Source organism: Elephas maximus, chromosome 26, assembly GCF_024166365.1.
Source record: "Elephas maximus indicus isolate mEleMax1 chromosome 26, mEleMax1 primary haplotype, whole genome shotgun sequence".
NCBI lineage: Eukaryota > Metazoa > Chordata > Mammalia > Proboscidea > Elephantidae > Elephas > Elephas maximus.
The window spans coordinates 5211035-5237248 of NC_064844.1; the positions used below are offsets into that span (position 1 = coordinate 5211035).

The 26214-nt window shown below is 38.7% G+C and overlaps 1 pseudogene; it reads right to left on the reverse strand.

The window, feature by feature from the left end:
- Positions 1 to 950: 950 nt before the first annotated feature.
- LOC126067911 (ADP-ribosylation factor-like protein 5A) lies at positions 951 to 1457 on the reverse strand (annotated as a pseudogene).
- Between the last annotated feature and the right edge of the window lie 24757 nt (positions 1458 to 26214).

Genomic DNA, 26214 nt, shown 5'->3' on the forward strand with positions numbered 1-26214 from the left:
GAGTTGTGCCACAACAGCAAATGAAGTTCCCAAAAGCTTGACTCCACACACGTCATTAAGGTCGACTCTACTTTGAGGAGGCAGCTCTTCCCCAATTGTCCTTTGAGTGCCTTCCAACCTGAGGGGCTCATCCATCTTCCGGCAGTTTATCAGACAATGTTCTGCTGCTATTCATAAGGTTTTCACTGGCTAACTCTTGTCAGAAGTAGACTGGCTGGGTCCTTCTTCCTAGGTTGTCTTAGTTTAGAAGCTTAGCTGTACCCTGTCCACTATCAGTGACCCTGCTGGTATATGAATACCAGTGGCATGGCTTCCAGCATCACAGCAACACACGAGCCCCCGCAGTACAACAAAGTGACAGACTCGTGGGGGGCTACGGCTATAATTAAGGATATTAATTTTTGTGGTATTTGGTTTTCTTTAGAACATAAGTCAAAGCCATTAACTTGAACTTGAAGTGCATACACAATTCATATGCAATCTTACACAAAATACTTTTCATAAGTAACATTACATTTTAGAATACTGGAAACAGGATTTGTGCTGATTTGTACTTTAACTTAATGGAACAAGAAGAGAACAACATTCAACTAGGAAGGGTTATACTGATAATAAAGTCCTCAAAGTTAAAAATACCCTCCTCTCCCATGGTACTGACCACAGGCCGCACAATGTCCTGAGGGGATTCATTATGAGAAAAATGTCAACTGCAGCTTTAAGATCTTCCTTTGGAAGGAACTAATGCGAAAGCAGATTGGAAGGTGAGACATCGTCTTTGTTTTCAAAAAAGTGGTCTTAATTTTTCTTCTTATAGAAAAAAATTTAAACCAGTTTATTATATCTAAAGCATTAATTTTTGCAGCTTTCAGGTAAAGCCCGGCACTTCGTTTACACAAAGTCCGTAAGAAGAGGTCAAGAGAGGCCATCTCATCTTAAATCCTGGCATCATCCTATCGGAGTCCTTGGCACAATTCCTCGCCAGTGAGAGGACAGCATGCCTGGATAGGCCACTAATGATCTTTACCAGAAGTAAGCTTCAAAAACTGGGAGATTTCCACTACGGTCACACTTCTTTAACATTCTTGGTTTTTAGCCAAAATCACCAATCCAGCTTTCCTAGGTCCCGGGGGCCTAACATCTTACAGAGTTCTTCTCTATTTAGAGAATGGAACAATGTCTTTGTACTTTCCACAACTATTACAAAGTCGGTGTTAGTATGGTAAGGCTTTCAGGAAGAACAAAGATTCTTGGCTACCAACGTCTCACATTAGGAAATGTGTATTATCAACCACGATTTCTTCTTCATCACTTCCTGTCGTAGGGGATATCTGCACAACTTCATTCATAGAAAACTGGTAAAGGGTGGCGGTTGTCCCTGCATTATCCAACCCAACAATGGTAATTTTGTGCTCCTGGTGACTGAACAGTCTCCATATCCTGGTGAAAAGAACTCCCATTCTGTGAAGCCGAACCTTGCCTCAGCCACCCCTGTCACCCGGCCTCCCGCTCTCCTACTGTGGCTTCCGCGCTCGCCGAAGGCCCGCCTACCGGAACCGGAAGGAGGCAGGAGCCCCGACTCCCATGCCGCGCGAGCGCGAGGCCCCGAGCGCTGCTTCTGCAGTGTCTGCGATGAGCCTCGCGGGCCACCGTCGTCCCCTAGCTCCGTTCCAGCGGCTGCGATGGCGGCGACCACGTGGTGGTACCAACTTAGGTTTCAGAAAATCAAATACATTTGCAAATGGCATTAAATCAGTTTCATTAAAGCCTGGAAATATTTTGCAGCGCAGGTAGAAAAGAGCTTAAACCTAAGTCTCATAGGGAGCAAAATATGACCTTGTTTGTCTTTTGATGAAGTAACGTAAATCATACCTGTCTCCCAGCGTTGACTTTGCAGTTTCACTCTTAGTGTTTCATTCAACATTCAGGCCTGAAGTGCACTCACGGTTACTCCTGATTTCTCTTCCTCAGAAATCTGGCGGTTGGACATGTTGAATTAGGCAATGAGGGGAAGCTGTGTGCTTTCCCTTCCACGGCAGTGGATTTATCGTGAGACATGTAGGAAACTAAGGAAGTGAAAGATGGTGTGGCATCAAAGTTACATTTCAGATGGTGTTAACACTGGTTGGAGGTTGGAATGCATCAGATTCGTGGAAGGAATTTTTAAAATTATATCCTCCTTTTTTTTTTTTTATATTGTGTATTTGTGTGTGAGAGACAGAGACAGACCTTTTGTTAAATTATGTCTTCCTAATGAGATGGGAAAAAGCCCTAGCGGCACAGTGGTTAATGGGCTCAACTGCTAACCAAAAGGTCGGTTCAAACGCATCACCTGCTCCACGGAAGAAAGATGTGGCAATCTGCTCCCATAAAAATTACAGCCTTGAAAACTCTACCGGAAAGTTCTATCCTTGGAATCCACTGCAAGGCAACCAGTAATGGTAATGAGGTGGCGAACTTGCAAAGGTAAGAAACTGTATCTGTTTATTGTTATATTCTCAAGAACTTACAAAATGCCTGAGACATAATAGATACTCAATTAGTAATATTTGAATAGACCTGTAGTACTAACAGGTAATTATTTTAAAAAATGAATTAATACTGTACCATTTTTTTAAGCTATGGGGATCAATTAAATAATCCAATTCAAGTCTTGAGTTAGATATTGCTAATTTTTTTTTTTTTTTTCCATTAGAGCAGGAATCAGGCACCCTGACTCATTGGTTATGCTTTATTTTGAAGTATTCTGTGCCCACATAACGTGTTTTTTTAATCAGTGACTCTGGTGATGGTAGAGGGCTGTGGACATCCAACCTCCCTCATCTCCAATTCCATCCAACCACCTGTGTATCAGTTTTTCATTCTTTTTGTTTCTGAGCAGCATTCCAGTTGCTTCACAGACTTGCCAATGTTTAGCATTGTCTGTCTTAATATTGTCATTCTTTTTAATTTTAGTCATTTTAGTGGGTGTTCAATGGTGTGCCTTCATATATAAATATAGAACATTCTTTTCAAGTACATGGGAAAAGTGTATAAAAATTGATCATATGTTAGAACACTACCTACTGTCTGCATGGTGCATATATTTCTATGTTTTACTTTTGAGCATGTGATGTCTTTTTTTTTTTTTAACTATTTACTTTGAAATAATATTAGATTTGCAGAAAAGTTGCAAAGACAGTACAGAGTTACCATATGCTCTTCACCCGGTTTCCCCAAGTAGTTTACATAAACACAGTACAATTATCATAAGCAATAAATTAAAATTGTCATTCTACTGTTAACTAAACACTTTACTCAGATTTCACCAATTTTTCTAGTAGAATATAAGGATGTATGCAAATAGAGTTTTTATTCCATCATTTATATTTTGTATGCCTTTTATTTCTTTTTCTTGCCTTATTTCATTCACTAAGACTTTCAGTTGAATAAAACTGGTGAGAAAGATCACTCTTGATTTGTTACTGATCTTAGGGGGAAGCTTTACGGATTCTTTACTCAGTCGTTTTGAGTCTCCTGATGAGCTTGTCGAGCACATCCTTCATCACTTTTACTGCTTTTTTTTTTTTTTTCATTTCTTGCATTGCCATTAGAATATTTCTTATGGTTTTCATCAGTTGGTTGAAATTACTCATCTGATCTTGCATGTTGTCTGCCTTTTCCCTAATGGTCTTTGTCATATTAATCAAAGTTATTTAAAATTCCCTGTGACATAGTTCTGACTTCTGTGTCATACGTGGGCCTGATTTTGCCAATTACTTTGTCTCATGTCAATGGATTACCTTCTTGTAGGCTTATAATTTTGGTTAAAAGGCAGCCATCTTGTGTAGTGTAGTAGAGACTGAGGTCAGTAGTTTTTATTACTAGAAATTGGCCTATCTTTCCTTCTCCTGGGCCAAGACTATTCTGTGTACAAATACGTATTATATAAATTACAACACTGAAAGAAAATCATGTATGAGGATTTCTGCAAAAATGCCAGTTTTTTTCCTGGTTGACATGAGAAATTATGCAAACTTCCTTCTTTAATGTTTCAGTTATAGAGTAGAGGAAGCTCGCAAGTGAAAAAACAAAATGGTATAATGCTAAGCACTTCATTGTTTACTGTTTTACCTCTGGAACATTGTGATTTCTCAATAAGTGCTTGCTGAATAAATGAACGAGCTCACGGATACACAAAGGAAGTAGATTCTTGCTAGATTTTGGAGGCATTTGAGTGACATTAAAAAATCAGGAGCTTTGGCCATCTGTAACATAAAATAATTAAGTCACATAGGATAATGTAAAGTTCTAGTTTTATAAATTATTTTATACTATTAGGGAAATACATTAGTTAAATTTGTTTTAAGATCATAAGCTAAAGGGGGGGGGCAGAGAAGAATATCACTGACAAATCATGCCTATACATTTCTTGGAAAGGATTGAGAATAATTCGAAAATCTTAATAATATAGACTATTTCGAAGATTGTTGGTTATGCATAAAACTGAGGTGATGTCTTTAACTTAACCAAGAGAAGTGTCTTAATATTAAAACACCACATGTATAAAGATGTTAATACCCAGAATGTTATTTTATTTCTAATGGAAATACTAGGGAATTTGGCAACTGGAAAAAAAAAAAAAGTTAAACAAAACAAAAAGGCAGAGGGCAAGGCAAGGGTAAAGACTGATAAAAAGAGGCATGAATGATGATAAGCGGGATTTGTGATGTCTCCAACTTCATTAACATGAAATAGACACAGTTCCGTGGACTTCTTCAAAACCTGTAAAAGGATGTGCTTCTGTGAAGTAAGGAGCGGAGGGTTGAGTCTATCGCTTGAGAGAGGGAAGGTGGAAAAATACCTCACCCATGCGAACTCAGTTTCTTATTTTTGCCCAGTTAGAAATATTTAAAAGCTTCCACGTTATCATACACAATATCTGGACTCATGTTGGAAGCAGAAAATCAAATACTAAAAAGCAAAGCCTCAGAATGCAGATAACAATGGTGCGCTGAATTAAATAGGAAACAAATAACATTCAATTCCTGAGAGTTTCTTCCTTGTTCTTCAAATAATTGCATGCTTTCCTTGTAACATTCATGTCCTGTTTTAATAATATTGGGTAAATATCTGTGTTATATTCAGTCAGGGCTATAACTAAATTCCAAATTAACTTCTACAGTTAAAAGGTAATAAAACAAGTGCTCAATTAAAAAAGGAGATTCCGATTAAAATAACCGACCAAATGTTAGAGAGATAGCAGGTAGCCACCAGGAATTGAACTTAGTAACGCTGTCGCATGTAAATATGTTTTTTGGAAAACAGAGAGACTGTGACAAAAGTTAGATTTCCAGAGAACGGATTTTGATGCATATACAGGAAGAGAAGCTCGTGCCTAGAAATGAATGTTACGCATATAGGAATGACAGAAAAATGCCTGTGAGGCTGTCAACACTTTTCTCTCTCGGTACTTGAATATGCTTCTCTATTAAAACCCATTAGAGTGTAATTTCCTTATGTGAATGAACGCCCTCTTATTTGTCACTTTCTGGTATATAGTATGAGTTTCAATTCATTTTGAATGTGAATAGATATGAAGAAACTGTCAAAACAACTTGGCTCAACATCTTCATTTTCAACAGGCTCTTTTTGATAGTGAGTGTTAGAAAATAAAAACAAAACTTTTCATTTTCGCTGTATTCTATGTTTGTTAGGAAAAGAAAGTCAGTCAGTGATGGTATAAACCTGTTACCATTGAGCCGATTCTGACTCCTAGCGACCCTTTAGGACAGATAGAACCACCCCATAGGGTTTCCAAGGAGCAGCTGGTGGATTCCAACTGTCCAGCTTTTGGTTTGCAGCTAAGGTCTTAACTGCACTGCCAGGGCTCCAGCGATGGCATAGGTAGCTCTGAACTTCCAAGGAAATTGTTATTGGTGGTTTCAAACTTAGAGTGAGATCCCTAAAGAAAAAGAAGTGTGTGTGTGTGTGTGTGTGTGTGTCGGAGTTCCTGGGCAGTGCAAATGGTTAACATACTCAGTTGCTAAATGAAAGGTTGGAGATTTGAGTCCAGCAGAGGCCTCTTGGAAGAAAAGCCTGGCAATTTACTTTTGAAAAATCAACCGTGAAAACCCTGTGGAGCACCGTTCTACTCTAACATGCACTGTGTCTGCATGTGTCAGAATTGACTCAACAGTAACCGCGTTTACTGTAAAAGCAGCAGTTATATAAAACTATATAACCCACTGGCGTCTAGTCGATTCCGACTCGTAGCGACCCTATAGGACAGAGCAGAACTGCCCCATAGAGTTTCCAAGGAGCACCTGGTGGATTCAAACTGCTCACCTCTTGGTTAGCAGCCATACCACTTAACCACTACGCCACCAGGGTTTCCAAAATTATGTGTATATGTGTATATATATATATATATATATAAAACTATATGTATATGTCCCCAGTGATGTACACTTTGAGAATTGGATGACAAGTCTTTTGTCCGTTAGTACCTGAAGTATGCACAACCAGGAAATAGAAGACTGTTGGAAACCATGTTTTTGTTGTATTATATTTCTAGTTCTAATTTAGATGCCAGGAACACAAGTTCTCCTTCTTGTATCCCGGAGGTGGAGATGACTCAGTCCCCTCTAAGTGGAATAAGGGAAGAGTCATTCTTCAAGGAAGATTCAGGACCAATATAATCTGCAATAGCATGGGGGGAGGGAGGCTGGAGAAAATAGAGAAAGGATTGGAGAGAAGTCCTAAGTGGCTCCACAGCCGGGAGGTAGTGGTGGAAAACTTGTTTCTGAAGCTGTGGATGGCAGTAAGTGAAATAGGAATATGGGTTCATAGAAAAATCAGTTATACAGCATCTCTCTGCTCCTATTACCCCACAATCAGGAAATATTAGAATAAGAAGTAAAAGTAGAGATCATGTCTAGCCTAACCATCTGTAGTGGCTGAGCCGATTCCGACTCACAGCAGCCCTATTGGACAGAGTAGCACTGCCCCATAGGGTTTCCAAGGAGCGACTGATAGATTTGAACTGCCAACCTTTTGGTTAGCAGCTGCTCTCAACCACTGCGCCACCAAGGCTCCATGGTGGCCCTAGAATGTTGGGCCCACATCCTAATTCCCAGAACCTGTGCGTATGACTTTATGTGGAAAAAGCTCTTTGCAGATGTAATTAAGGAAGTCAAGGTGATATCATCCTGGATTAACCTGGTGGAGCCTACATGCAAAGTCAGGCGCCCTTGCAGGAGATACACAGCGGAGAGAGAAAAGGAGGCCATGTGAGGTGGCGGCAGAAATTGGAGGTATGCGGCCAAAGGCCAAGGAAGGCCTGGATCCATCAGAAGCTGGAAGAGGCAAGGAAGACTCCTTCCCGGGAGCCTTTGGAGGGAGTATGGGCCTGCCAATACCTAGTTTATGAAATTCTGCCCTCAGATCTGTGACAGGATAATTTCTGTTTTTTAAGCCACTCAGGTTTAGTAATTTGTCACAGCAGTCCTAGTAAACCAATGCACCATCTCGTTGTATGGAAGCTACACATATCCAATGGGATCAAAGACTTCCCCAGGCCCTGTGTGCCCTTTATGACAAAGCAGAGCCTGGCAGACAGCTCGCTCGGTCTCCTCCCTGCTTTTTCAGATTAGGTGAAGGAAAGTATCTGTGCGATTCCAATAAACATAATAATAAAAATATTAATAAATATAATTTACCTTTTTAAAATTAAAGTAATATATATCCTGATGCTTATATTTTTATATCCTAACTTTGGTCTCTGTATTACAGCAGTCGCATGCATCCAATTCATCAATAACTGTTAATTAACTTCATTGCATGTGTCTGATACATTGTAATTTATGAAGTATTTCGTATACATTGTATCATTTAATTATCACCACTACTATCTGAGATCTGAGAATCTTCTTTTACTGAGAGCTCCTGACAGGATAAGATGAGGAGGCCTTAGTAGAGGTGCCTGAAAAGTGCCACAGGGGATGCCTGCCACCCCCCCCCCCCAACACACACACACCTAAGGAGGCCTCTGAATGGAGCCCCTGGGCTAGGGATGCAGATATGCCCATGAGCACGGCTGGCCGGGGGCCCTGAGCCTTTGACTGCAGCTCCCTCTGGAGACTGCAGTGTCCTGGTTGTGTACCAAGTCAGCGGAAGTGGGGCAGCTTCCCCCGGGAGACCAGCCAGGCAAAGCCTTTGTGATGACCTATGGAGGGGCCTGAAGAACCTCAACAGAGCCTAGAACAGGACTGCTCAGAAATATTTCCTAACTTTTCATTGCTAAATACTATTTAATTGTATTAGTATGGTCCAGGTTGCTCGCTGCTACTCTTATGGCTGCTAGAAAAATGTTTCTGTGCACACTCTTGTGCTTGACTTTCAGTACATTTATGAAATATTTATTTTGGGTTCATTTCTGTGCTGAGTCATGGAATACTTATATTGCAGCTTTATTAAACTGAAAAAAAAAAATGTTGCCATCGAGTCGATTCCGACTCATAGCGACCCTATAGGACAGAGTAGAACTGCTCCGTAGAGTTTCCAAGGTGTGCCTGGTGGATTCCAGCTGCCCATCTTTTAGTTAGCAGCCGTAGCTCTTAACCACTACGCCACCAGGGTTTCTTAGACACTGTCAAATGCATTTCCAAAGCAGTTGCCTAAGTTTCCTTATCTCTAAGCAGCGTATGAGAGTGTCAATTTTTTCCACTTTCTTGCCAGCGCTTGACATTGACATCCTTTGTGTTTTAGAGGTTATGGTGGTTGTATGGCGATACCTCTTTGATATAATTCATATTGCAATGATCACTGATGAAGCTGAGCATCTTTTCATATCTGTATGGGCCTGTTTGCATTTTTTTCTCAGTGTGCTCATTTAAGATTTTTTTTCTGGTTGCCTATATTTTATTTTTTCATAATTAATTTGTATTATTGATTTAAGCTCTTGGTGAGGTAAATATGTTGCAAATAACATCTCCCATTTCATAGCTGCTGTGTTACCTTTTTTATTGATGAAAAAACTTTTGACGAACAATGGGTTTTAATTTTAATGAAGTTCGCCGTGTTGCTGTTTTATGCTTATCTTTTGTTTAATGTTCAAGGAATATTTGCCTGCCCCAAGATGGTGAATATATTTTCCTAAGTTATATTCTAGAAGGATTTTTTTCCTTAACCTCTTACATGCAGGTTCATGATAGACCTGTAATTAAATTTTGTGTGTGGTGTGAGGTGTTACTTTCTCCATTCAGATATCCAGTTATATCAGCACCATTTTGTGAAAAGTGTCCTTTCCCCATTCTAGTGAGTGTCACCTTTGTCAGAATTAAATTCTGTCAGTTCTACCAGATTTATGAGTTGTCAGAATTAAAGGGTTTGGTTTTAGAATCTACGCTGTTACATTGGTCTGTTCATCTGTCCTTCTGCCAGGGCTCTATTTTCCTAACTACTCTAGCCTCATGAAAATTCTTGAGATTTGGTGGTATAAACCCTCTAGCTTTGTTGTCCTTCTTCAAGACTGCCTCAGCTGTCCTTGGCCCTTTGTATTTCCAGATAAGTTTTAGAGTCACCTGACCAATTTACACTCACCTACAAACTGCTGGCATTTTTATTGGGATTGCATTGACTCTATAGATAAATTTGTGAACAAAATATTTTAGTGTTGACTTGTCCACTGGTTTGAACGTGTTACATCTTCCTGTTTATTTAGATCTTATTTTCCTGTCAGTGGCATTTTGTAGTTCTCACTGAAGAGGGCCTGCACATCCTTAATTAGATTAAGGCTAAACCAAAACAAAACAAAACACAAGCCCATTGCCTTTGAGTCGATTCTGACTCGTAGCGACCCTCTAGGACAGTAGAACTGCCCCATAGAGTTTCTGCCAACCTTTTAGTTAGTAGCTGTAGCTCTTAACCTCTGCGCCACAAGAGTTTCCAGATTAAGTCTAGATCGTTATTTTTTTGGTAACTGTTCTTAAATCATATCAGGTAAATATCAGATTCCACTTAGAAAAAAATGTAGGAATGTTACAAGGAATGCTCATATACCCTTTAACAAGATTAATCAACAGTTAACTCTTTCTCTCTCTCTGTGTTAACTCTGAAAACAGTTAACTGTTTGAGTACTCACCAAAACGTCGGTGGCTCAAAACCACCCAGAGGTGCCTTAGAAGAAAGACCTGCCAGTCTGCTTCTAAAAGACCACAGCCTTGAAGCCCCTAGAACACAGTTATACTCTGAGCACATGAAGCCACCATAAGTCCATGCAGACTTGATGGCAACAAGTTTGGTTGGTAAATATAGATATGGGTATGTATATATACCTCCTGAGAGAAAGGCAGAGACGTTGTGTCCCTTCACAATGAAATATACCAATGTGTGGGAAATTTGCCAAGACTAATTTCCACAAGACTAATATCCAAACTACAGTCAATATTCATATGCTGCAGATTTTCCAAAATTGCCTTTATAGCTATTTGTTTATCTTATCCTGGCTTAAATCCAGTCTCACACACTACATTTAATTATTATAGTTTCCATCAATCTGGGACATTTTCTTGGCTTTTCTTTGTTCTTTACAATCTTGACATTTTTGAAGTATGTAGGCCAGTTATTGTATAGACTGTCCCTCAATTTAGTTTTTCTGGGATTTTCTCATGAAGACATTTAGATTATCCATTTTTGGCTACAATATCATCAACGTGATGGTGAGTACCTCTCAGTGTAGTGTATCAGCAGGTACATAGTATTAGTTTGTCTCACTATTAATGAAGCTAACCTGGATTATTTGGTCAAAGTAGAACTCTTCACTGTAAAACAATTTTTTATCCCTTTAGAAATAGTAGTTTGTAAAAAGAAATTTTGAAACTATGAAAATATGCTATTCTTCAATAAACTTTCTCCCAGTAGTTTTGGCATTTATCAGGATTTTCTAATTTAATCAGTTCTTCCAGATTTGTGAGTTGTCAATCTACCATAATTATTTATTTATATGTATTCATTAATTTACATTAACATGGATTCATGCATTATTATTTTACCCAATGAGTTACAATCCATTTTAATCATCATTTATTTTTAAAACCACCCCAGATTTAGTTAGTGGAAGCCCTGTAAAGCTGGCTCCCTTTTCTTTCCATTGATCAGTCTTTGAGCATGCCCTTACATTCTGGTACGAAAATGTGCTCGACAGCTGTGTAGAATTTTCTCTGTCCCAGACTTCCAGCCTTTTTTTCCCAAGGAATCTTGGCTCCTTGTGGTGAAGGATGATACTTAGAAACCAGTGGAATTGCCTTATATAGTCTTACTCTTTTCATATTTATATAACCTTACTTAACAGTGGAAACCCTGACCACTGTTATCCTTAACCTACTTATTTATTTCATCAAACCTTAATATAGAGAAAGTGGTTCAAGGATAAATCCCTTCCACTGTATAAAACAAACCAATTAACTATTAGGAAACCCTGGTGGTGTAGTAGTGGTTAAGAGCTACTGCTGCTAACCAAAAGGTCAGCAGTACATATCCACCAGGTGCACCTTGGTAACTGTATGGGGCAGTTCTGCTCTGTCCTGTAGGGTCACTGTGAGTTGGAATCAACTCTACAGCAATAGGTTTTTTATTAACTATTAATTAGAGTTCAATAGTTTTTTTTAACATAAAATTTGAGTAAATTGTACATAGCAAGTAAAAGTCACCATTCTATGAGTGTTTCCATCACCCAGAAATTTATCTCATGTCCCGTCCCAGTCAGTCATCCCCCAGAGCAACAACTCTCCTGATTTTGTCACCATAGATAATTTTTGCCTGTTTTATATATAAAAATAGAATTATACTGTATATGTGCTCTTTTGTGCCTGGCATCTTTTGCTCAACATGGTGTGTGTGGTATTTATTTATACTGTCATGTGTACCAATAGCTCCTCCCTTTTTATTGTTTAATTGTGTTCTATTATAGCGATACACCTCCATTTGTTTATTTATTCTCCTATTTAGGGATTCTTCGGGTTGTTTCCACTTTCGTATTGTTATGAATTAAGCTGCTATAAACAGTCCAGTTCAAGTGTTGGATGTCATATACTTTCATTTTTCTTGGTAAATATTTAGGAATGGAAATGCTAGATAATAAAGAAGGTGCATATATAACTGTATAAACATAGCCTAAATGATGTCCAGGCTAGTTATACCGTTTTTCTCTCCAACCAGCAGTGCCCAGGTTGTTCCACATCCCCAACAGCTTTTAATGTTCTTAGTTTTTGTTTCTGTTTTCGTTTTTAATTCTCATGAGTGTCTAGTAGATTTCATTGTAGTTGTGCATGTGGTAGTTTTTGAAGTTGTTATCAATGGTATAATTTTATATTCATTTTCAAGCTGTTTTTTACTAGCATGTGATAAAGACATTTGATTTTTTGTATAGCCACGTTATGTCTCACGACTTGGCTAAATTATCTTCTTAATTATGATAATATAGATTCTTCGGTATTTTAAATGTATAATACCACATCGTCTATGATAATGATGTATTTATTTTTACTTTCTACATTTTATACATTCTTATCAAAGGGTACGCCATTTGAAACACCGCCTGAGGGGAAAGAAAGAATACCATTCATCATCTCCTTTCATTACCCCCGTGTCAGCATGGTAGCATTTCTCCAAGCAAAAACACATTTAACGTTAAAATGGTAATGAAGAAATCTGTCTTAGGGAGGCCTCGGGAAGCGTCCGAGTTCCTTGTGTCTTTAGAAGAAGACTGGATGACTGATGACAGAGAAACCTGGGGTTGTCTTCGTGTGCACTGGGCTCCAGGGGGATCCGAAGGTTTAAACCCCGGGAAGATCTGAAGAAGACTCACATTGGCTACAGGAGGCACAGGGTAAAATGCCTGAAGCCTGTTCACCCAGGGGTATGCTTGCTTCTGTTTCTTGAAATATGCCACTTCATTTATTCCACCGATCAGAACCTGCCAGAAAAATCATAAGGAGAGACTGGACATCAGAGATAACTGCAGGTAGTTCTAGCTCGGAAATTTTGTACATTCAAGAAAAAGTATTGACCACAACATGTAGATTTGCCTAAATGAGTCTTCTTTTTTGTTACAACCGAGCGGCCACAGCTTTGGACACCCTCCTTGGATTTTCCATTAAGTTCCTTTTATAACCAGACTTTTATACTGAAGAGCACACTGCAGCTGTCCCTGAAAGAAGACAATGGCCAAATCGACACAGCTCACTCTCTCCTCGTAGAGATGAGCCCTTTCTTCCCACACCTGCCGAACACTGACACCTGCGAGAAGGGGTCCCAGTGGTTAGCAAGGCCGTTCAGTTTCTGGTTGACGGAAATAGAGAAGACGAAACCCCCACGCATGCACACAACTCGGAAGCTGTGGCCGTTATTTCAACCTTGGCTGTGCCAGACTGCAACCTGATGCGTGCCTGTTGATTCATTTTTCATGTTTATTTCTTGCTGCATTCATTATTTTTACATAAATGAAGCACCAAACAATGTATATAGTTAAGTAGTTGTCCAAAAAAGTAATGTCGATATCTATACCTACAATTTAAAACATAAGAATTTATTTGTTCATAATTCTGCAAATTGGGCTTCTGTTTGACCTTGATGAAGGTTACATGGGTGTTTGCTTTTAGAAAATTCACTTTTTTTTTTTTTGCCTTTATGCTTTTATGAACTCTTCCACGTATGTTTTATGTTTTATAAGACATTTTTAAAAATAAAAGCAAATTAAATTAGATCTTAAAATATAAGAATAGGTAAGAAAAAAAAAAAGAAATACACTCCAGAGTTAAGTTTTTTAAAAAGGTCATTGTAAAACACTTGGTGTAATTATAAGAAATGTGTCCTCTCTAAGAAAAGACGTAGGTTTTAAAGTCACACAGCCCTCGTTTAGAGTCATGAGCTTCATCTCTTTCTGTAACTTACCACATTGCTTAACCTCTTAGTCTTGGTTTCCCAACTGTAAAATAATAACTACCTTAAGGTCTTTGTAGGTGTAAAATGAAATAACATTTGTAAAATATCTGTCAAAGTTCTTCGCCATAACCCACAAAAAACCCACTGCTGTCTAGTCGATTCCAGCTCATAACAATCCTATAGGACAGAGTAGAACTGCCCCGTAGAGTTTCCAAGGAGCACGTGGTGGTTTTGAACTGCCGACCTTTTGGTTAGCCGCCATAGCACTTAACCACTACGCCACCAGGGTTTCCTCTTCGTCATAAAAAAGAGAAAAAAAAATTTTTTTAATAGGATATACTAAAAAAAAGTTTGATTTTCTCCTCTTTATAGTTTTTTCATTATAGAATTCTGAATTCATGCTATTTTTATGCTCAGTAGGTGCTGTATATTAATTCAGTAGATATTTTTGAGAGGCTAATACCATGTCAAATACTGTTCTAGAACATTTGGATATCTTACCTAAGAGTTAGGCTTCTATTAAACATGTGAGAACACTGAAGTCATGCTTTTTACCATCATAGCATTGGCAAATTGCATGTTGTAGCTCGGAGATCTACATTTCAAAATAGAAGAGTGACAGGACCAGGGGCGACCGCTTACATTGCAGACCTGGTCCATGTGTTTCAACCCTTTGATTTAAGGGACTCGTACACACGGTATTTTGTAGAACATTGAGCCTCTAAAGGCATCCTTTGATAGACTCAAGTTTGACATTCACGATTGCTCGAAACAAGGCTCCAGGCAATGAGAATGCATCAGCGAAGGTCATTGATATAAAAAGAACCCTTCCTTGTGGCAGTTCTGCCCAGAGCACACAAGGAAGAGAAATCTAGAAATGAGATCATAGGACCAAAGGAAGGAATATTTCAGAGTATCTTCAGATGAGTCCAAATATAACCAACTCTTTTCAAGTGGAGTTGGCAGAATCCAATTCTCTGCTTTCAAATTCAAATATAAAAAATGTGAATTGTTGGAAATAAAGGGTCACCTGAGAGAGCATTGCCATCTAGAATTCAGCTACACCATCTAGTTGATTGATTCTTAGTTGTATTTGAACTACTGCTTAGATATGCATGTAGTTTTATTTTGCCTTATACATTATTACACCAAAACCCAAAACCAAACCCATTGCCATCAAGTCGGTTCCAACTCACAGCGACCCAATAGGACACAGTAGAACTGCCACATAGGGTTTCCAAGCGGTGACCTGTGAATTCCAACTGCCAAGCTTTTGGTTAGCAGCTGAACTCTTAACCACTGTGCCACCAGAGATCTTCATATTGTTATACCGTGTGTGTGTGTGTGTGTGTGTGTATTACATAATTTTTTTCATTGTAGAGGTTTTATTTGGTTCTTTGTCATTTTTAAAATCATTTTAATGGTTTCTTATTTGCTGGTTATTGTTTCTTTCCTCAATTTATTCAAAGACCCTAAAAATAATCTTTAGCCTTTATATATGGAAATTGTGGTATCTGAAATTTCAAGGGAATTTAAATCTTTTGTTGCTACTGCTTAGGAGGAAAATAAGTTAATGTTGGTCAAAAGAAAGAAGATAAGAACAGAGAAATAAAATACCTGAAAAAATTAGTGAACTGATGAATAATTTATTTAAGCTTTCTTTAATAATTATATACATTCAATGATATGTAATGAGGAAAGTCAAGTAAACCAAAACAACCTCTTTCTAGAGGTTATAAGGAGAAGTTACTAAGGACTCAATTCAGTTAGGTTTCCTTTTTAAAATGTAGCTTCCTCCTTAGAAAAGATTTGTAAATTATGTTATCATTAAAAACTGTGGTATGTGAGAGAACATGCGAACAAAATGAGCACAGATACCTTGTTAGTTGCTGTCAAGTTACCCCGACTCACGTGACTCCATATACAACAGAATGAGAGGTCGCCCTGACCTGCGCCATCTTATTAATTTTTACTTAAAAAATCTTAGAAGGGTTTTGTAATTATAATTTATGCAGTTGAGATCCTATTTTACACTTTATTCTGAAGCTTTCTTTTCTCATTAACAAAAACGTCTTCCTGTTTTTTTCTATTTGCATCAGTACCCATGGCCTTCCAGTGGATTCCAACTCATAGTGACCCAGTGGAACAGAAGACCACCCCATAGGGTTTCCAGGCTTTACTCTTTAAAGAAACAGATGGCCAGGTCTTTCTCCAGAAGAGAGCAGCTGCAAACTGCTGGCCTTTCAGTTAGCAGCCGAGCACTTAACCGCTGTGCCACTAGGGCACCTCTATGTATATCTGTACCTTAATTTATTTCTTTAATCTCCGAATAGAGGGTATATGGGTTGTTCTCTATTTTTAAAATATTGCACATAGTATACTCTTGGTAGTCCTTAACATATTTATTTTAACCCATTTTTAGGGTGTATGTCTTTATGATTTATTCTTTTAAGGAGAACATCCTGATCAAATGCTTGCACGTTTGACTATTTGTTAGATTTTGTCAGTTATGCTTTGAAAATATGGCACACATTTGCACTCCAACCAGATTTTTTTTTCTACTCCACCTCCACCTCTGGTCTTTAGCACTCATTTACTTTCTTCTCCCGTGTTAATTTAAAATTTGAATTTTCATCTGCTACCAGTAAAAGGGACTAGTTTTTTTTTTTTTACCAGTAAAAGGGAGCGCTGGCGGCACAGTGGTTAAGAGCTGGGCTGCTAACCAAAAGGTCAGCAGTTTGAATCCACCATCCATTCCTTGGAAACCCTGTGGGGGCAGTTCTGCTTTGTCCTGTAGGGTTGCTATGAGTTGGAATCGGCTCAGTGGCAGTTGGTAAGGCACCAGTAAAGAAGATTAATTAGACTTTATGCTGGAGGTAACAGCCATATGATGTTGCTTACCATCTGCAGTTGTTACATGAGGCAGATTACACTAATGGTGTGTTCAGGGTGGGTGTATATTGAGAAACTAGAAAAATGTAGAATCCACTTGTATGTCAATTTCCACCATCCATGCTTTATTCGAGTTGGACTAGAAGCGGTGCTGGCAGTGGGAGTGGGGAGAGAGACATTCACACGAAAGGCACTAGGAAAGAACAACGTTCGGATGAACCAGATGGAAATAGTAATTTTGTCTTCTAAAACAAATTTTGGAATGCGTGATCAACATGTGTTTCAGGAGAGCCAAGGACTCCTGATGCCCAGTTAGGGATCATTTACCCTGCTGCTCTAACATGTTCTAACACGTCTCCTTGGCAGGATCTTACAAAGTAGGCATTACTGACATTTGGTGGAAAATAAATGGGTGGAGGCAGTGAAATGTGAATCATAGTAAGCCAAGTGATAAACCCATCGGGAATGGCGAAAGGTTAGAAACATTAGTGAGCCCTGATGGCGCAGTGGTTAAAAGCTTGGCTGCTAACCAAAGGTCAACAGTTCAAATCCATCAGCCGCTCCTCGGAAACCCTATACTCTGTTCTGTAGGGTCACTGTGAGTAGGAATCAATTCTATGGCAATGGGTTTGGTTTTCTGGTTTTGGACCTCAGTGTAACAGTATAGGTTTTCCAAAAAGTAGGAATTTTGTCAGAAATAGTATAGGATTTATAAAATAAAAGGTAGAGAAACTAGAAGACTCAGTTTCTAATAACAATGTAATATAAAGAAAAAGACAGGATTTTAACCAAGGCTGTATGAATTGAGGTACATATTTCAACTTTCTGAGATTTTCTTTTTAATGGCAATTAAAATACTTGAAAGTATTGTTGGTAGAATTCAAATAAATTAAAAAAAGAAAAAAATTTCCTTTTTTTTATGAAATATTTAGAGCAGGGAGTCTCACATAGAATGTACCACCTCAATGATAGCTTTAATGATTATTACTGTTACCAGCACTGGCTTTTCCTCATCGTTTGTGACACACAGCGTGTTTCTCCGTCTGTCGCGTAAGCTCCCACCTTCTACCAGTGTGCCTCCTAGCTGCTCTAACAGCTTGGTGCATGCTTGTTTTGGAAACGATTCTCTTGGAAGTACTACATTTAGGCTAAAGACAGACTTCTGGTGTGTTCAGAATTCAGGAGAATGTAGGAGAACGCCTTGCTACTCAGAACCCAATATACTGGGAAAAAATCAGTGTTTAAAAGTAACAGTCTCTTTTGGCATGAAGTGTAAGCTGTGGTACTGTTAGTATCTGTGAGGACTGCTCACACTCCAGCAAGTTTTACTGGCTGCGCTGAGACATTTTTCTTAAGGTTCGTCACTTTGAATGCTGCACTTCTCTGAATTATTTCTTCGTTAAATGATTAACAGTTGCTATAGTCTGGCAGGTGTAACTGCAGATAACAAATATTTTAATACCTAGGAGTTAATATAAATTTCCAGGGGTGTTCATACATCAAAGAAAGTAATTCTGAAAGCTCAGATACTTAATTTCAGGGGGCCATAAGGATGGTCTGATGAGTTTTTTCAATCCTGCGTGTTTGGAATCTTCCCATAATTATGTGTGTGTGGGGGGGGATATCATGGTTAGATATTTACCAACTTAGGTAGGGTCCATTTATTTCAGGAAGTGCTAATGATTTATACCTGAATAGAACAAATATGGGAATTTTATGAATTGTAGAAAACCCTCCACAACGATTCTGTCTTAACACTGATTTATTTAGACTGAGGAGCAGTCAAGTCCTCAGGAGACAAGCTCTGCTTGGGGAAACGAGCTAGAACCGTCTGCTTCCCTATCATGAAATAATTTACAACCGATTCCAGGGCACTGAAGGAAATAGCGATCAGCAGTCATCATTCCTACCAAACTTAATTACAGACAACTTGATACCATGTTATAGATAAAAGTGAATCTTTTTTTTAAATATTATTTTTTATGTAAAAGTGGGGAAAGCACATCTAGCAAGTAATATCCCTGGAAATAGATTAAGAATACATGACTTGAAAAGCAAGACATCTGGGTTTCTGGGAGCACACAGCTGGTAAGTATCTCCTTTTTCGGATTATTTAGAGGGCAGTGTTGGTTCATTTTAATCTCTTCTCAGTGTCAGGATATGTCATTTAATCATTTTAGACCTCCACCCCCATCACTTTCTCCAGAAAAATACATATATAATCCCCACTGAAATATACCGTCAGCAGAGGGAAGAACCCGTTCACCTTCTCCAAAGGGAGTGAACTGCCAGCTCTTTCTCCCCACCATGTTCTTTGAAAAGAAATGAAAATGATGCTAGAAATTTCATTTTAAAGTGGATATATATATTTTTATATTTTATATACTAAACAACAACAACAAAAAATCTGTTCTTCAACTATTTAGAAACAAATTTCTCAATAAATATTTGTTGTATTAAATAAAATGCTCCTGTCTGAAAGTAATGTGGAATTAAAAAAATAGCAAGATAGCTTTTCAAAATTGAGTATCAGGCAAAAAAGACAGTAAACAAAGACATCAAGATATACACGCCAAGCTTTAAAAATAGGTGTAGCCTCTACGCTGATCCTCAAATCCTCAGAGACAAGGGTCTCAACTTTTTTTTCTCTTTCATCACTATTTTCTTTCTCCTTATCCCTGAGTCCAATGCTGTAAATAAAAAGAACACTAAGTAAAATGTCAGTTTACTCTTTCCTTATTCACACCTTACTTAAATGTAACTGCATTCTTTATTGTACGAATATGATTATTTTTCAGTAATAACAGAAAGAAATAGTAGAAAATTAGGGTGATACTCAGATCAATAGCTCCCTCCATACCATCCCCCGCTATGCACAGTAAATTATAGAAATTTGAATAACGTTTTTAATACCTAAGTACATCCTTCAGTATTTAGTAACTTCTTTGTGCATCTTATTTAAAATAATTTTACCCCAAAACAAAGGACTCTGATGCTGTTTGGGAGCTAATTTTATTTTTGAAACATGGAAACTTGTTCAGTGACTACAATAGGCTTTCAGGCTCGGAAATGCTGAACTGGGTGGGTTATTTTTAGAAAGAAGGCAGAGGACAGGGACTTATTCTTAAGTATCCAGGTAATTGTAAATATTTCCATAAAGAGAATTGATACATGTTTTTAACTTGAGTAGCGGCAGATGCAAAATGTAATCATGAACACTTCTTGCTGTTTCACAAATGCCGTGTAATAAACACAACAGAGCATCTCTGGGGCCATTGTTCAACTGTTGTTAAAGAACAAATTAAAGTCACAGTAAAAGATGATTTAGTACACTATTTTTAGATTTTTTCGATAGGATAAAAATATCAAAATGGTTTTTACAGCATTAAGTTGTATAACTCTTCAAATGGGAAACAATATATTCAATGCATTCTTCGTAGATTTCCTGTTAGCACAAATCTCAAAACCTGAAAGAATTTCTGTCATAACAGTATGAGGAACCTCATAGACTTTCTCCCCAGCAAACTGGTAAAAATTAAACAAAAGAATACAAAATAACAAACAACGAAACAACCATTAGAAGTCTCAGGAAATGATCCTTAGGGCACACGGAAAATAAAGAAATATATTCAGGAAAATCTAGGAAAACACAGTAAGAACACCTGAAGTATGTGGTATTTGAACAAAGACTCTTTTCCTCTCTTCCTCCCCCCCCCCCCCCCCATCAGCTCAGTATGGTGGACGTTCCAGTCCAGATTGTTAGAATCAAGAACAAAAAGCCTCCTTTCCACCACGTCCCCCTTTCTGAGCCTGAGCTCTGGACACGTGCCGCTGAGAGAGCATCCTTTCTTCCACTCAGTTCCCACTCATGAGAGGAGGCTCTGGCTGGGTGTGGCACTGCTGAAGATCCTGGTACCCTATTCCTTCTTCCCAAGCTTATAGGGTAGGAATTCTAGGACAGGAGAAGGAAGCTAAGGAGATCTGGGGCTGTAGCGTAACTCTTCCCCGCAGTCAGGATTCAGCTCCCTTAGAAATCCACCATGGCCCTGCTCCCAGCACCAGAGACATGGCTCAAAGATTTTACCTAGGGAACGAGGCTGTAGAACGGAAAACTCCTTATCTCCTCCCAATGGAACTGACTTCATCTGCAGCAGAATGTGGCAGAAAAAGTATAAAATGAAAACCAAACCCATTGCCCTCAAAAAAAAAAAAAAAAAAAGAAGAAGAAGAAAGAAAAACCACACACACACAAAATCCACAAACCAGAGAACCTCCTCCCTGAATTTTGACTTGGAGCTTACACACAACAAAGGAAAGAGAAGTGATAATTTTGCCAGTTGTTTCTCAAGCTAGATTCACAAACACATGTACCTTTTTAGTCTGTCAACTCCCCTAGCTTATTCCAGCAGAAAGCCATTTAAAGTGTTGGTATCCTTAAAAGGATAGTGTGATGGTTAATTTTACATGTCAACCTGGCGAGTCTGCGGTGCTCAATTGTTGGACCAGACATTAGCCCAGATGCTGTAGATGAAGTACATGGGATTGAATGAGTTGGCCTAGGTAAAGCAGAGTACTCTCCGTAAGTGGGCGGGTCTCATTCAGTCAGTTGAAGGCCTGAAGAGCAACAACGGAGCTTTTCCTGGAGTGTATTCTGCCTCCAGACTCTAAACAGACATCTTTCCGGGTCTCCTCTCCCCTTCCCGTTGCCTGTCCAGGGGGCTTTGGAATAAACAGAGGAGAACACCATGTGCCAGCGGAGGCAGATGCACCTATGAACAGCAAAGAGGGTGCCAGGGATTGCTGGCCACCACTAGAAACTAAGAAAAAGACGCACAGAAGGAATCAGCATGGTTGAAACCCTGATCTGGACTTCTATCCTCCGGAACTGTGAGACAATTAGTTTCTGCCTCCCACTTTGTGGTATTTTGTTATGGCAGCCCCAACGAACTAAGACGGATACTTTGAGAATCTCACTGCTCTGGTAACAGAAATCAGCAAGATTTTGAGCATAATTGCTTTAATAATACATGTAAACCAGTTGTCATCCAGTCTGCTCCCACTCACGGTGGCCCCATGTACGTCAGGGCAGAACAGTGCTCTGTAGGGGTTTCAGTAGCTGATTTTTCAGAGGTAGATTGCCAGGCCTTTCTGCCACCGTGCCTGCGGGTAGACTCGAACTTTCAACCTTTTGGTTAGCGGCTCAGTGCATTTGCTGATACACCACCCAGGAACTCCAGCTTTAATACAACAGGTCATCTCTACCGGGTGAGCACTGGTTACTAAGTGCTATTCCATCTCATGCTTGGATCATTGGTTGTATTTATCTTTGACTGACAGCTGCAGCTCCTATGGTTTAACCTGAGAAGCTGCCAGCTATCTGCTGTGTCATAGAGAAATATGATACAAGTTAATTCAGTAAACACCTAGTGTGTGTAAAGTGTGCCCAGACTTGCAGGACACCATTATGTGTTATTCCTACTGGTTCACAAAATCATGCCTTGAGCTGCCTTACGTTGCCGGTTCTGTATCTCACTCCCAGCTGAAATGGTGATGCTACAGTTTGCCGTACACAGGCTCCTTATGTAGCTCCATCAGCGTGCTGCAATATTTATCTGGCACCGTGAACTGAGTTGTAAGTTTTCGGTAGCTTACCAACTTTACCCACTTGCAGACACTTTGTCATAATACTGTTATCCTGCCTTACCTGTGGGTAGTTCTTGCTCACCCCTAGTTAGGTGTCGGTAAGCTAGATAAGGGGAAACCCTAGTTGCATTGTGGTTAAGAGCTATGGCTGCTACCCTAAAGGTCGGCAGTTTGAATCCACCAGGCACTCCTTGGGAACCATATGGGGCAGTTCTACTCTGTCCTGTAGAGTTGCTCTGAGTCGGAATCGACTCGATGGCAACAGGTTTGGTTTTTGGTTGGAAGCTAGATAAAAGTAAAGAAACAAGAGTCACCCTTAAAGAAATACAGATGAATAATGAAGTCACTGCCCACAATTTACTCATGGCTATGCGTGTGTCTACGTATAAGAAGTATTTTGAGCTGAGCCACCTGATTTAAAGTTCCTTCTTGAAGTGGGAAAAAATAGACATTATGAGAGTGAGGATATATCCGTGCTTCGTGTCTGTCCTTTATGTATTTTTTTTTAACTTAATAATAACTAGAATGCGTCGAGTACCTAGGCGTCCTGTACAGTGCTGAGCACGTTACATATATTCACACAACGGCTCTATGAAACTGACACTCTTGTGGTATCATCCCAGTTTTCCACGGAGATGGTAAGAGCTTGCCTAAGGTCATCCTGCGAGTGAGCAGCAAAACCAGCGTCGGGCTGCATCTGGCATCCTCAACAGTCATTGTAACGCTATTTCTGGACGAAGGTGAAACATTAGGAGGCAAGAGAACATCCATGCAAAATAATGTTTCCCCATCTGCAGCTCGGAAATTATATTTGAAAGAAACATCAATCAAGGAAAGAAGATAGGCTATTTCTAGTAGATTGAAAAGTATAGCAATTAAATATTAGGTTGTTTCAATGAACGACACAGAAGCCAGGAACTAGTAGGGTTTATAATCATGAATCTCAAGCTGTATGCACAGGGATCAAAATTAACAACTGTTACTACTTTTAACTTTACTGCCTATGACCTGAGCTGCCCGCATTTGATCGATATTGAACAGAGCTATTTACCTTTTCATTAAAAATTAATTATCTGGAGAAGACTTTAGCAGATATAGTTCTTTCATAATAACCGTGTAGGACTTGTGAAGTCCAGAAAATAAGGAGAATTTAACAACAAAAATTAAAAGCACTTGATAGTTTTACTTCTTTCTTTTTTTTAAATTAAAGCTAAGAACTAAAAGTTTTTCTAGGTTTGGTATGGCTGCAGTTGTTAATTTCATTTGATATCCACATTAGTGCTATGACTTTTTTCTTTTTGAAGATAGTTTTTTTTTTTTTTCCTTTTAAACAATATATTCTTCTTTTTACTTATGGGACTATTAATCATAATATGAAGTAAACCAAAAAATGATTAATATGGGGAGGTATCATTTTTCATCCAGAAGATAATCAAGGAAATGTTCATTTCATTTCATATCTACATTAGTGCTACTTTTTTCTTTTTGAAGATAAAGTTTTTTTTCATTTTAAACTATATATATATATTTTTTATTTATGGGACTATTAATTATAATATGAAGTAAAAAACAAAATGATTATTATGGTGGGCTATCATTTTTCTTCCAGGAGATAATCTCAAGCAAGGCAAAGGAGAAATGGGACATGTATTTTCCTATAACGTGGTTAAAAACTTTTATTTGTTATTTGCTCTTTAAGATTCTGAACATGTCTTATTCCAGTTTGTCAAAACTAATACATGGTTTTGCCTAGAAAATAAATGTTTCAGTGTAAAGCCTCTTATCTAAAATTGTGTCAGGAAAGAAAAAAATGTAAATAATGTCTACGATGAATATGTTATTGTAAAATCAAGTAGATGTTAATGATTTGGGAGACTTCTTAACGTAGCCAACTTTCTTATTTAAATGCAATTCCTTATTCTTACCTCCAAGACATACATAATATTAGATTGCTCCAAGACAATTGCAATTTTTCACGGGGAAAATTATGATTACGTGTATTTCAGAATATTTCTATAATGCCACAAGTATTATAATGGAGGATTCAAACTGAATAAATTATATATAAAAGTCAGAATAAACAGACTTTAAAATGCCATTTCTTTAATGAGCACTATTGTTACTGTCGGAAACCCTGGTGGTGTAGTGGTTAAGAGCTATGGCTGCTAACCAAAAGGTCAGCAGTTTGAATCTACCAGGTGCTCCTTGGAAACCCTATGGCGCAGTTCTGCTCTGTCCTACAGGGTTGCTATCCGTTGAAATTGACTCGATGGCAACGGGTTTTTTGGATTGTTACTGTCAAGGGTTTCTGATCACTTTCAACTGGGACGACTCCATTAAGTGAAAATACAGGAGGAGGCTTGGAGAGGAAAAGTTCTGAACAAACCCTGGTGGTGCAGTGGTTAAGAGCTCAGCTACTAACCAAAAGGTCTGCATTTCGAATCCACCAGGTGCTGCTTGGAAACCCTACAGGGCAGTTCTACTCTGTCCTAAAGGGTCACTCTTAGTCGAAATCGACTTGACGGCAGTGAATTTGGTTTGGTTTGTTTGTTTTTTATGAACTATAAGGATGAGAATATTTGGTAGGCAAATGTATGGATGTGGAGCTCCATACATTGGAGTAGTCTAATCAAGAGGAAGATTTAGAGTTTTTGAATATATGGGTATTTAAATGTAAATTGATAGTCTGTTTCAGGTTTGGTAGTTTGCAAAATGAATCCTGCAGAAAACTCAAAGAAGCAAGAGAGCAGGGGATATTGGTGAGAGGTGTGTTTGAGTGATTGCCAATGGAAACTGACTAGATAGATCAGTCCATGAGGCCAGTGGGAAGAAAATAACCAAAAGCAAACAAAACCCATTGCCACGGAGTCAATTCTGACTCATAGAGACCTTATAGGACAGAGTAGAACTGCCCCGTAGGGTTTCCAAGGAGTAACTGGTAGATTTGAACTGCCGACCTTTTGGTTAGCAGCCAAGCTCTTAACCACTGTGCTACCGGAGGCCCAGGAGGAAAACAGACTGATAAAAAAGGGTGACTATTCAGTGGAAGAAAGGGAGCCAATTGGGGGATTAAGGGACCCAATGACATGAAAAAGCAGCTATAGCAAAGGTAAGGAAAGCAGAGTTAGGAGGAGAAGCCTTGTCTCTTGAGTGAAATTAGTCTTTCTAGATAACTCCAAGGTTCAGGAAGTAAGCCTCCACCACCAATTCAGTGATGAAATGTAGCTAAAGATCTTGGACACTAAGATATTGCAATTACAAACTAAATGAGACATATATGGCGAGAAGGTGGCAGACATTAGGGTGGAGAGAAAGGCTTTCAATCAGGAATTACAGGAGGAGTAAATTGGGGGTAAGGACCTGAATATCAGTATATGGAAATGAGATTTCTTATTCTCAATGGCTACAGTTTAAAGAATCTAGCCTTTACTAATTTGTAAATTAGCTAGTGGCCTAGTTAACTGCATTTCTATTTATTTTCTGCCCAGTCATAAAAATGCAAGAATTTGGAATGTTCAGTTCAATTGTAGTGAAGACACTTTCCAAGAGCTTTCTCTAAAACGCCTTCATACTCTCATGCTTCATAATCCCAGCAAGACTGAAATTCACTCTGCATAACTGCTAGATTTAAACAGTTAAATGATGCCTGAAAGACATTTCTCCTCTACTAAGAAGACCTTAACTTCAGGGTAGCTTCCTGCTTCTACCTAGTAAATATACCTTGATTAGAGTGAAATTTCAATATATTTTCCTCTGAGG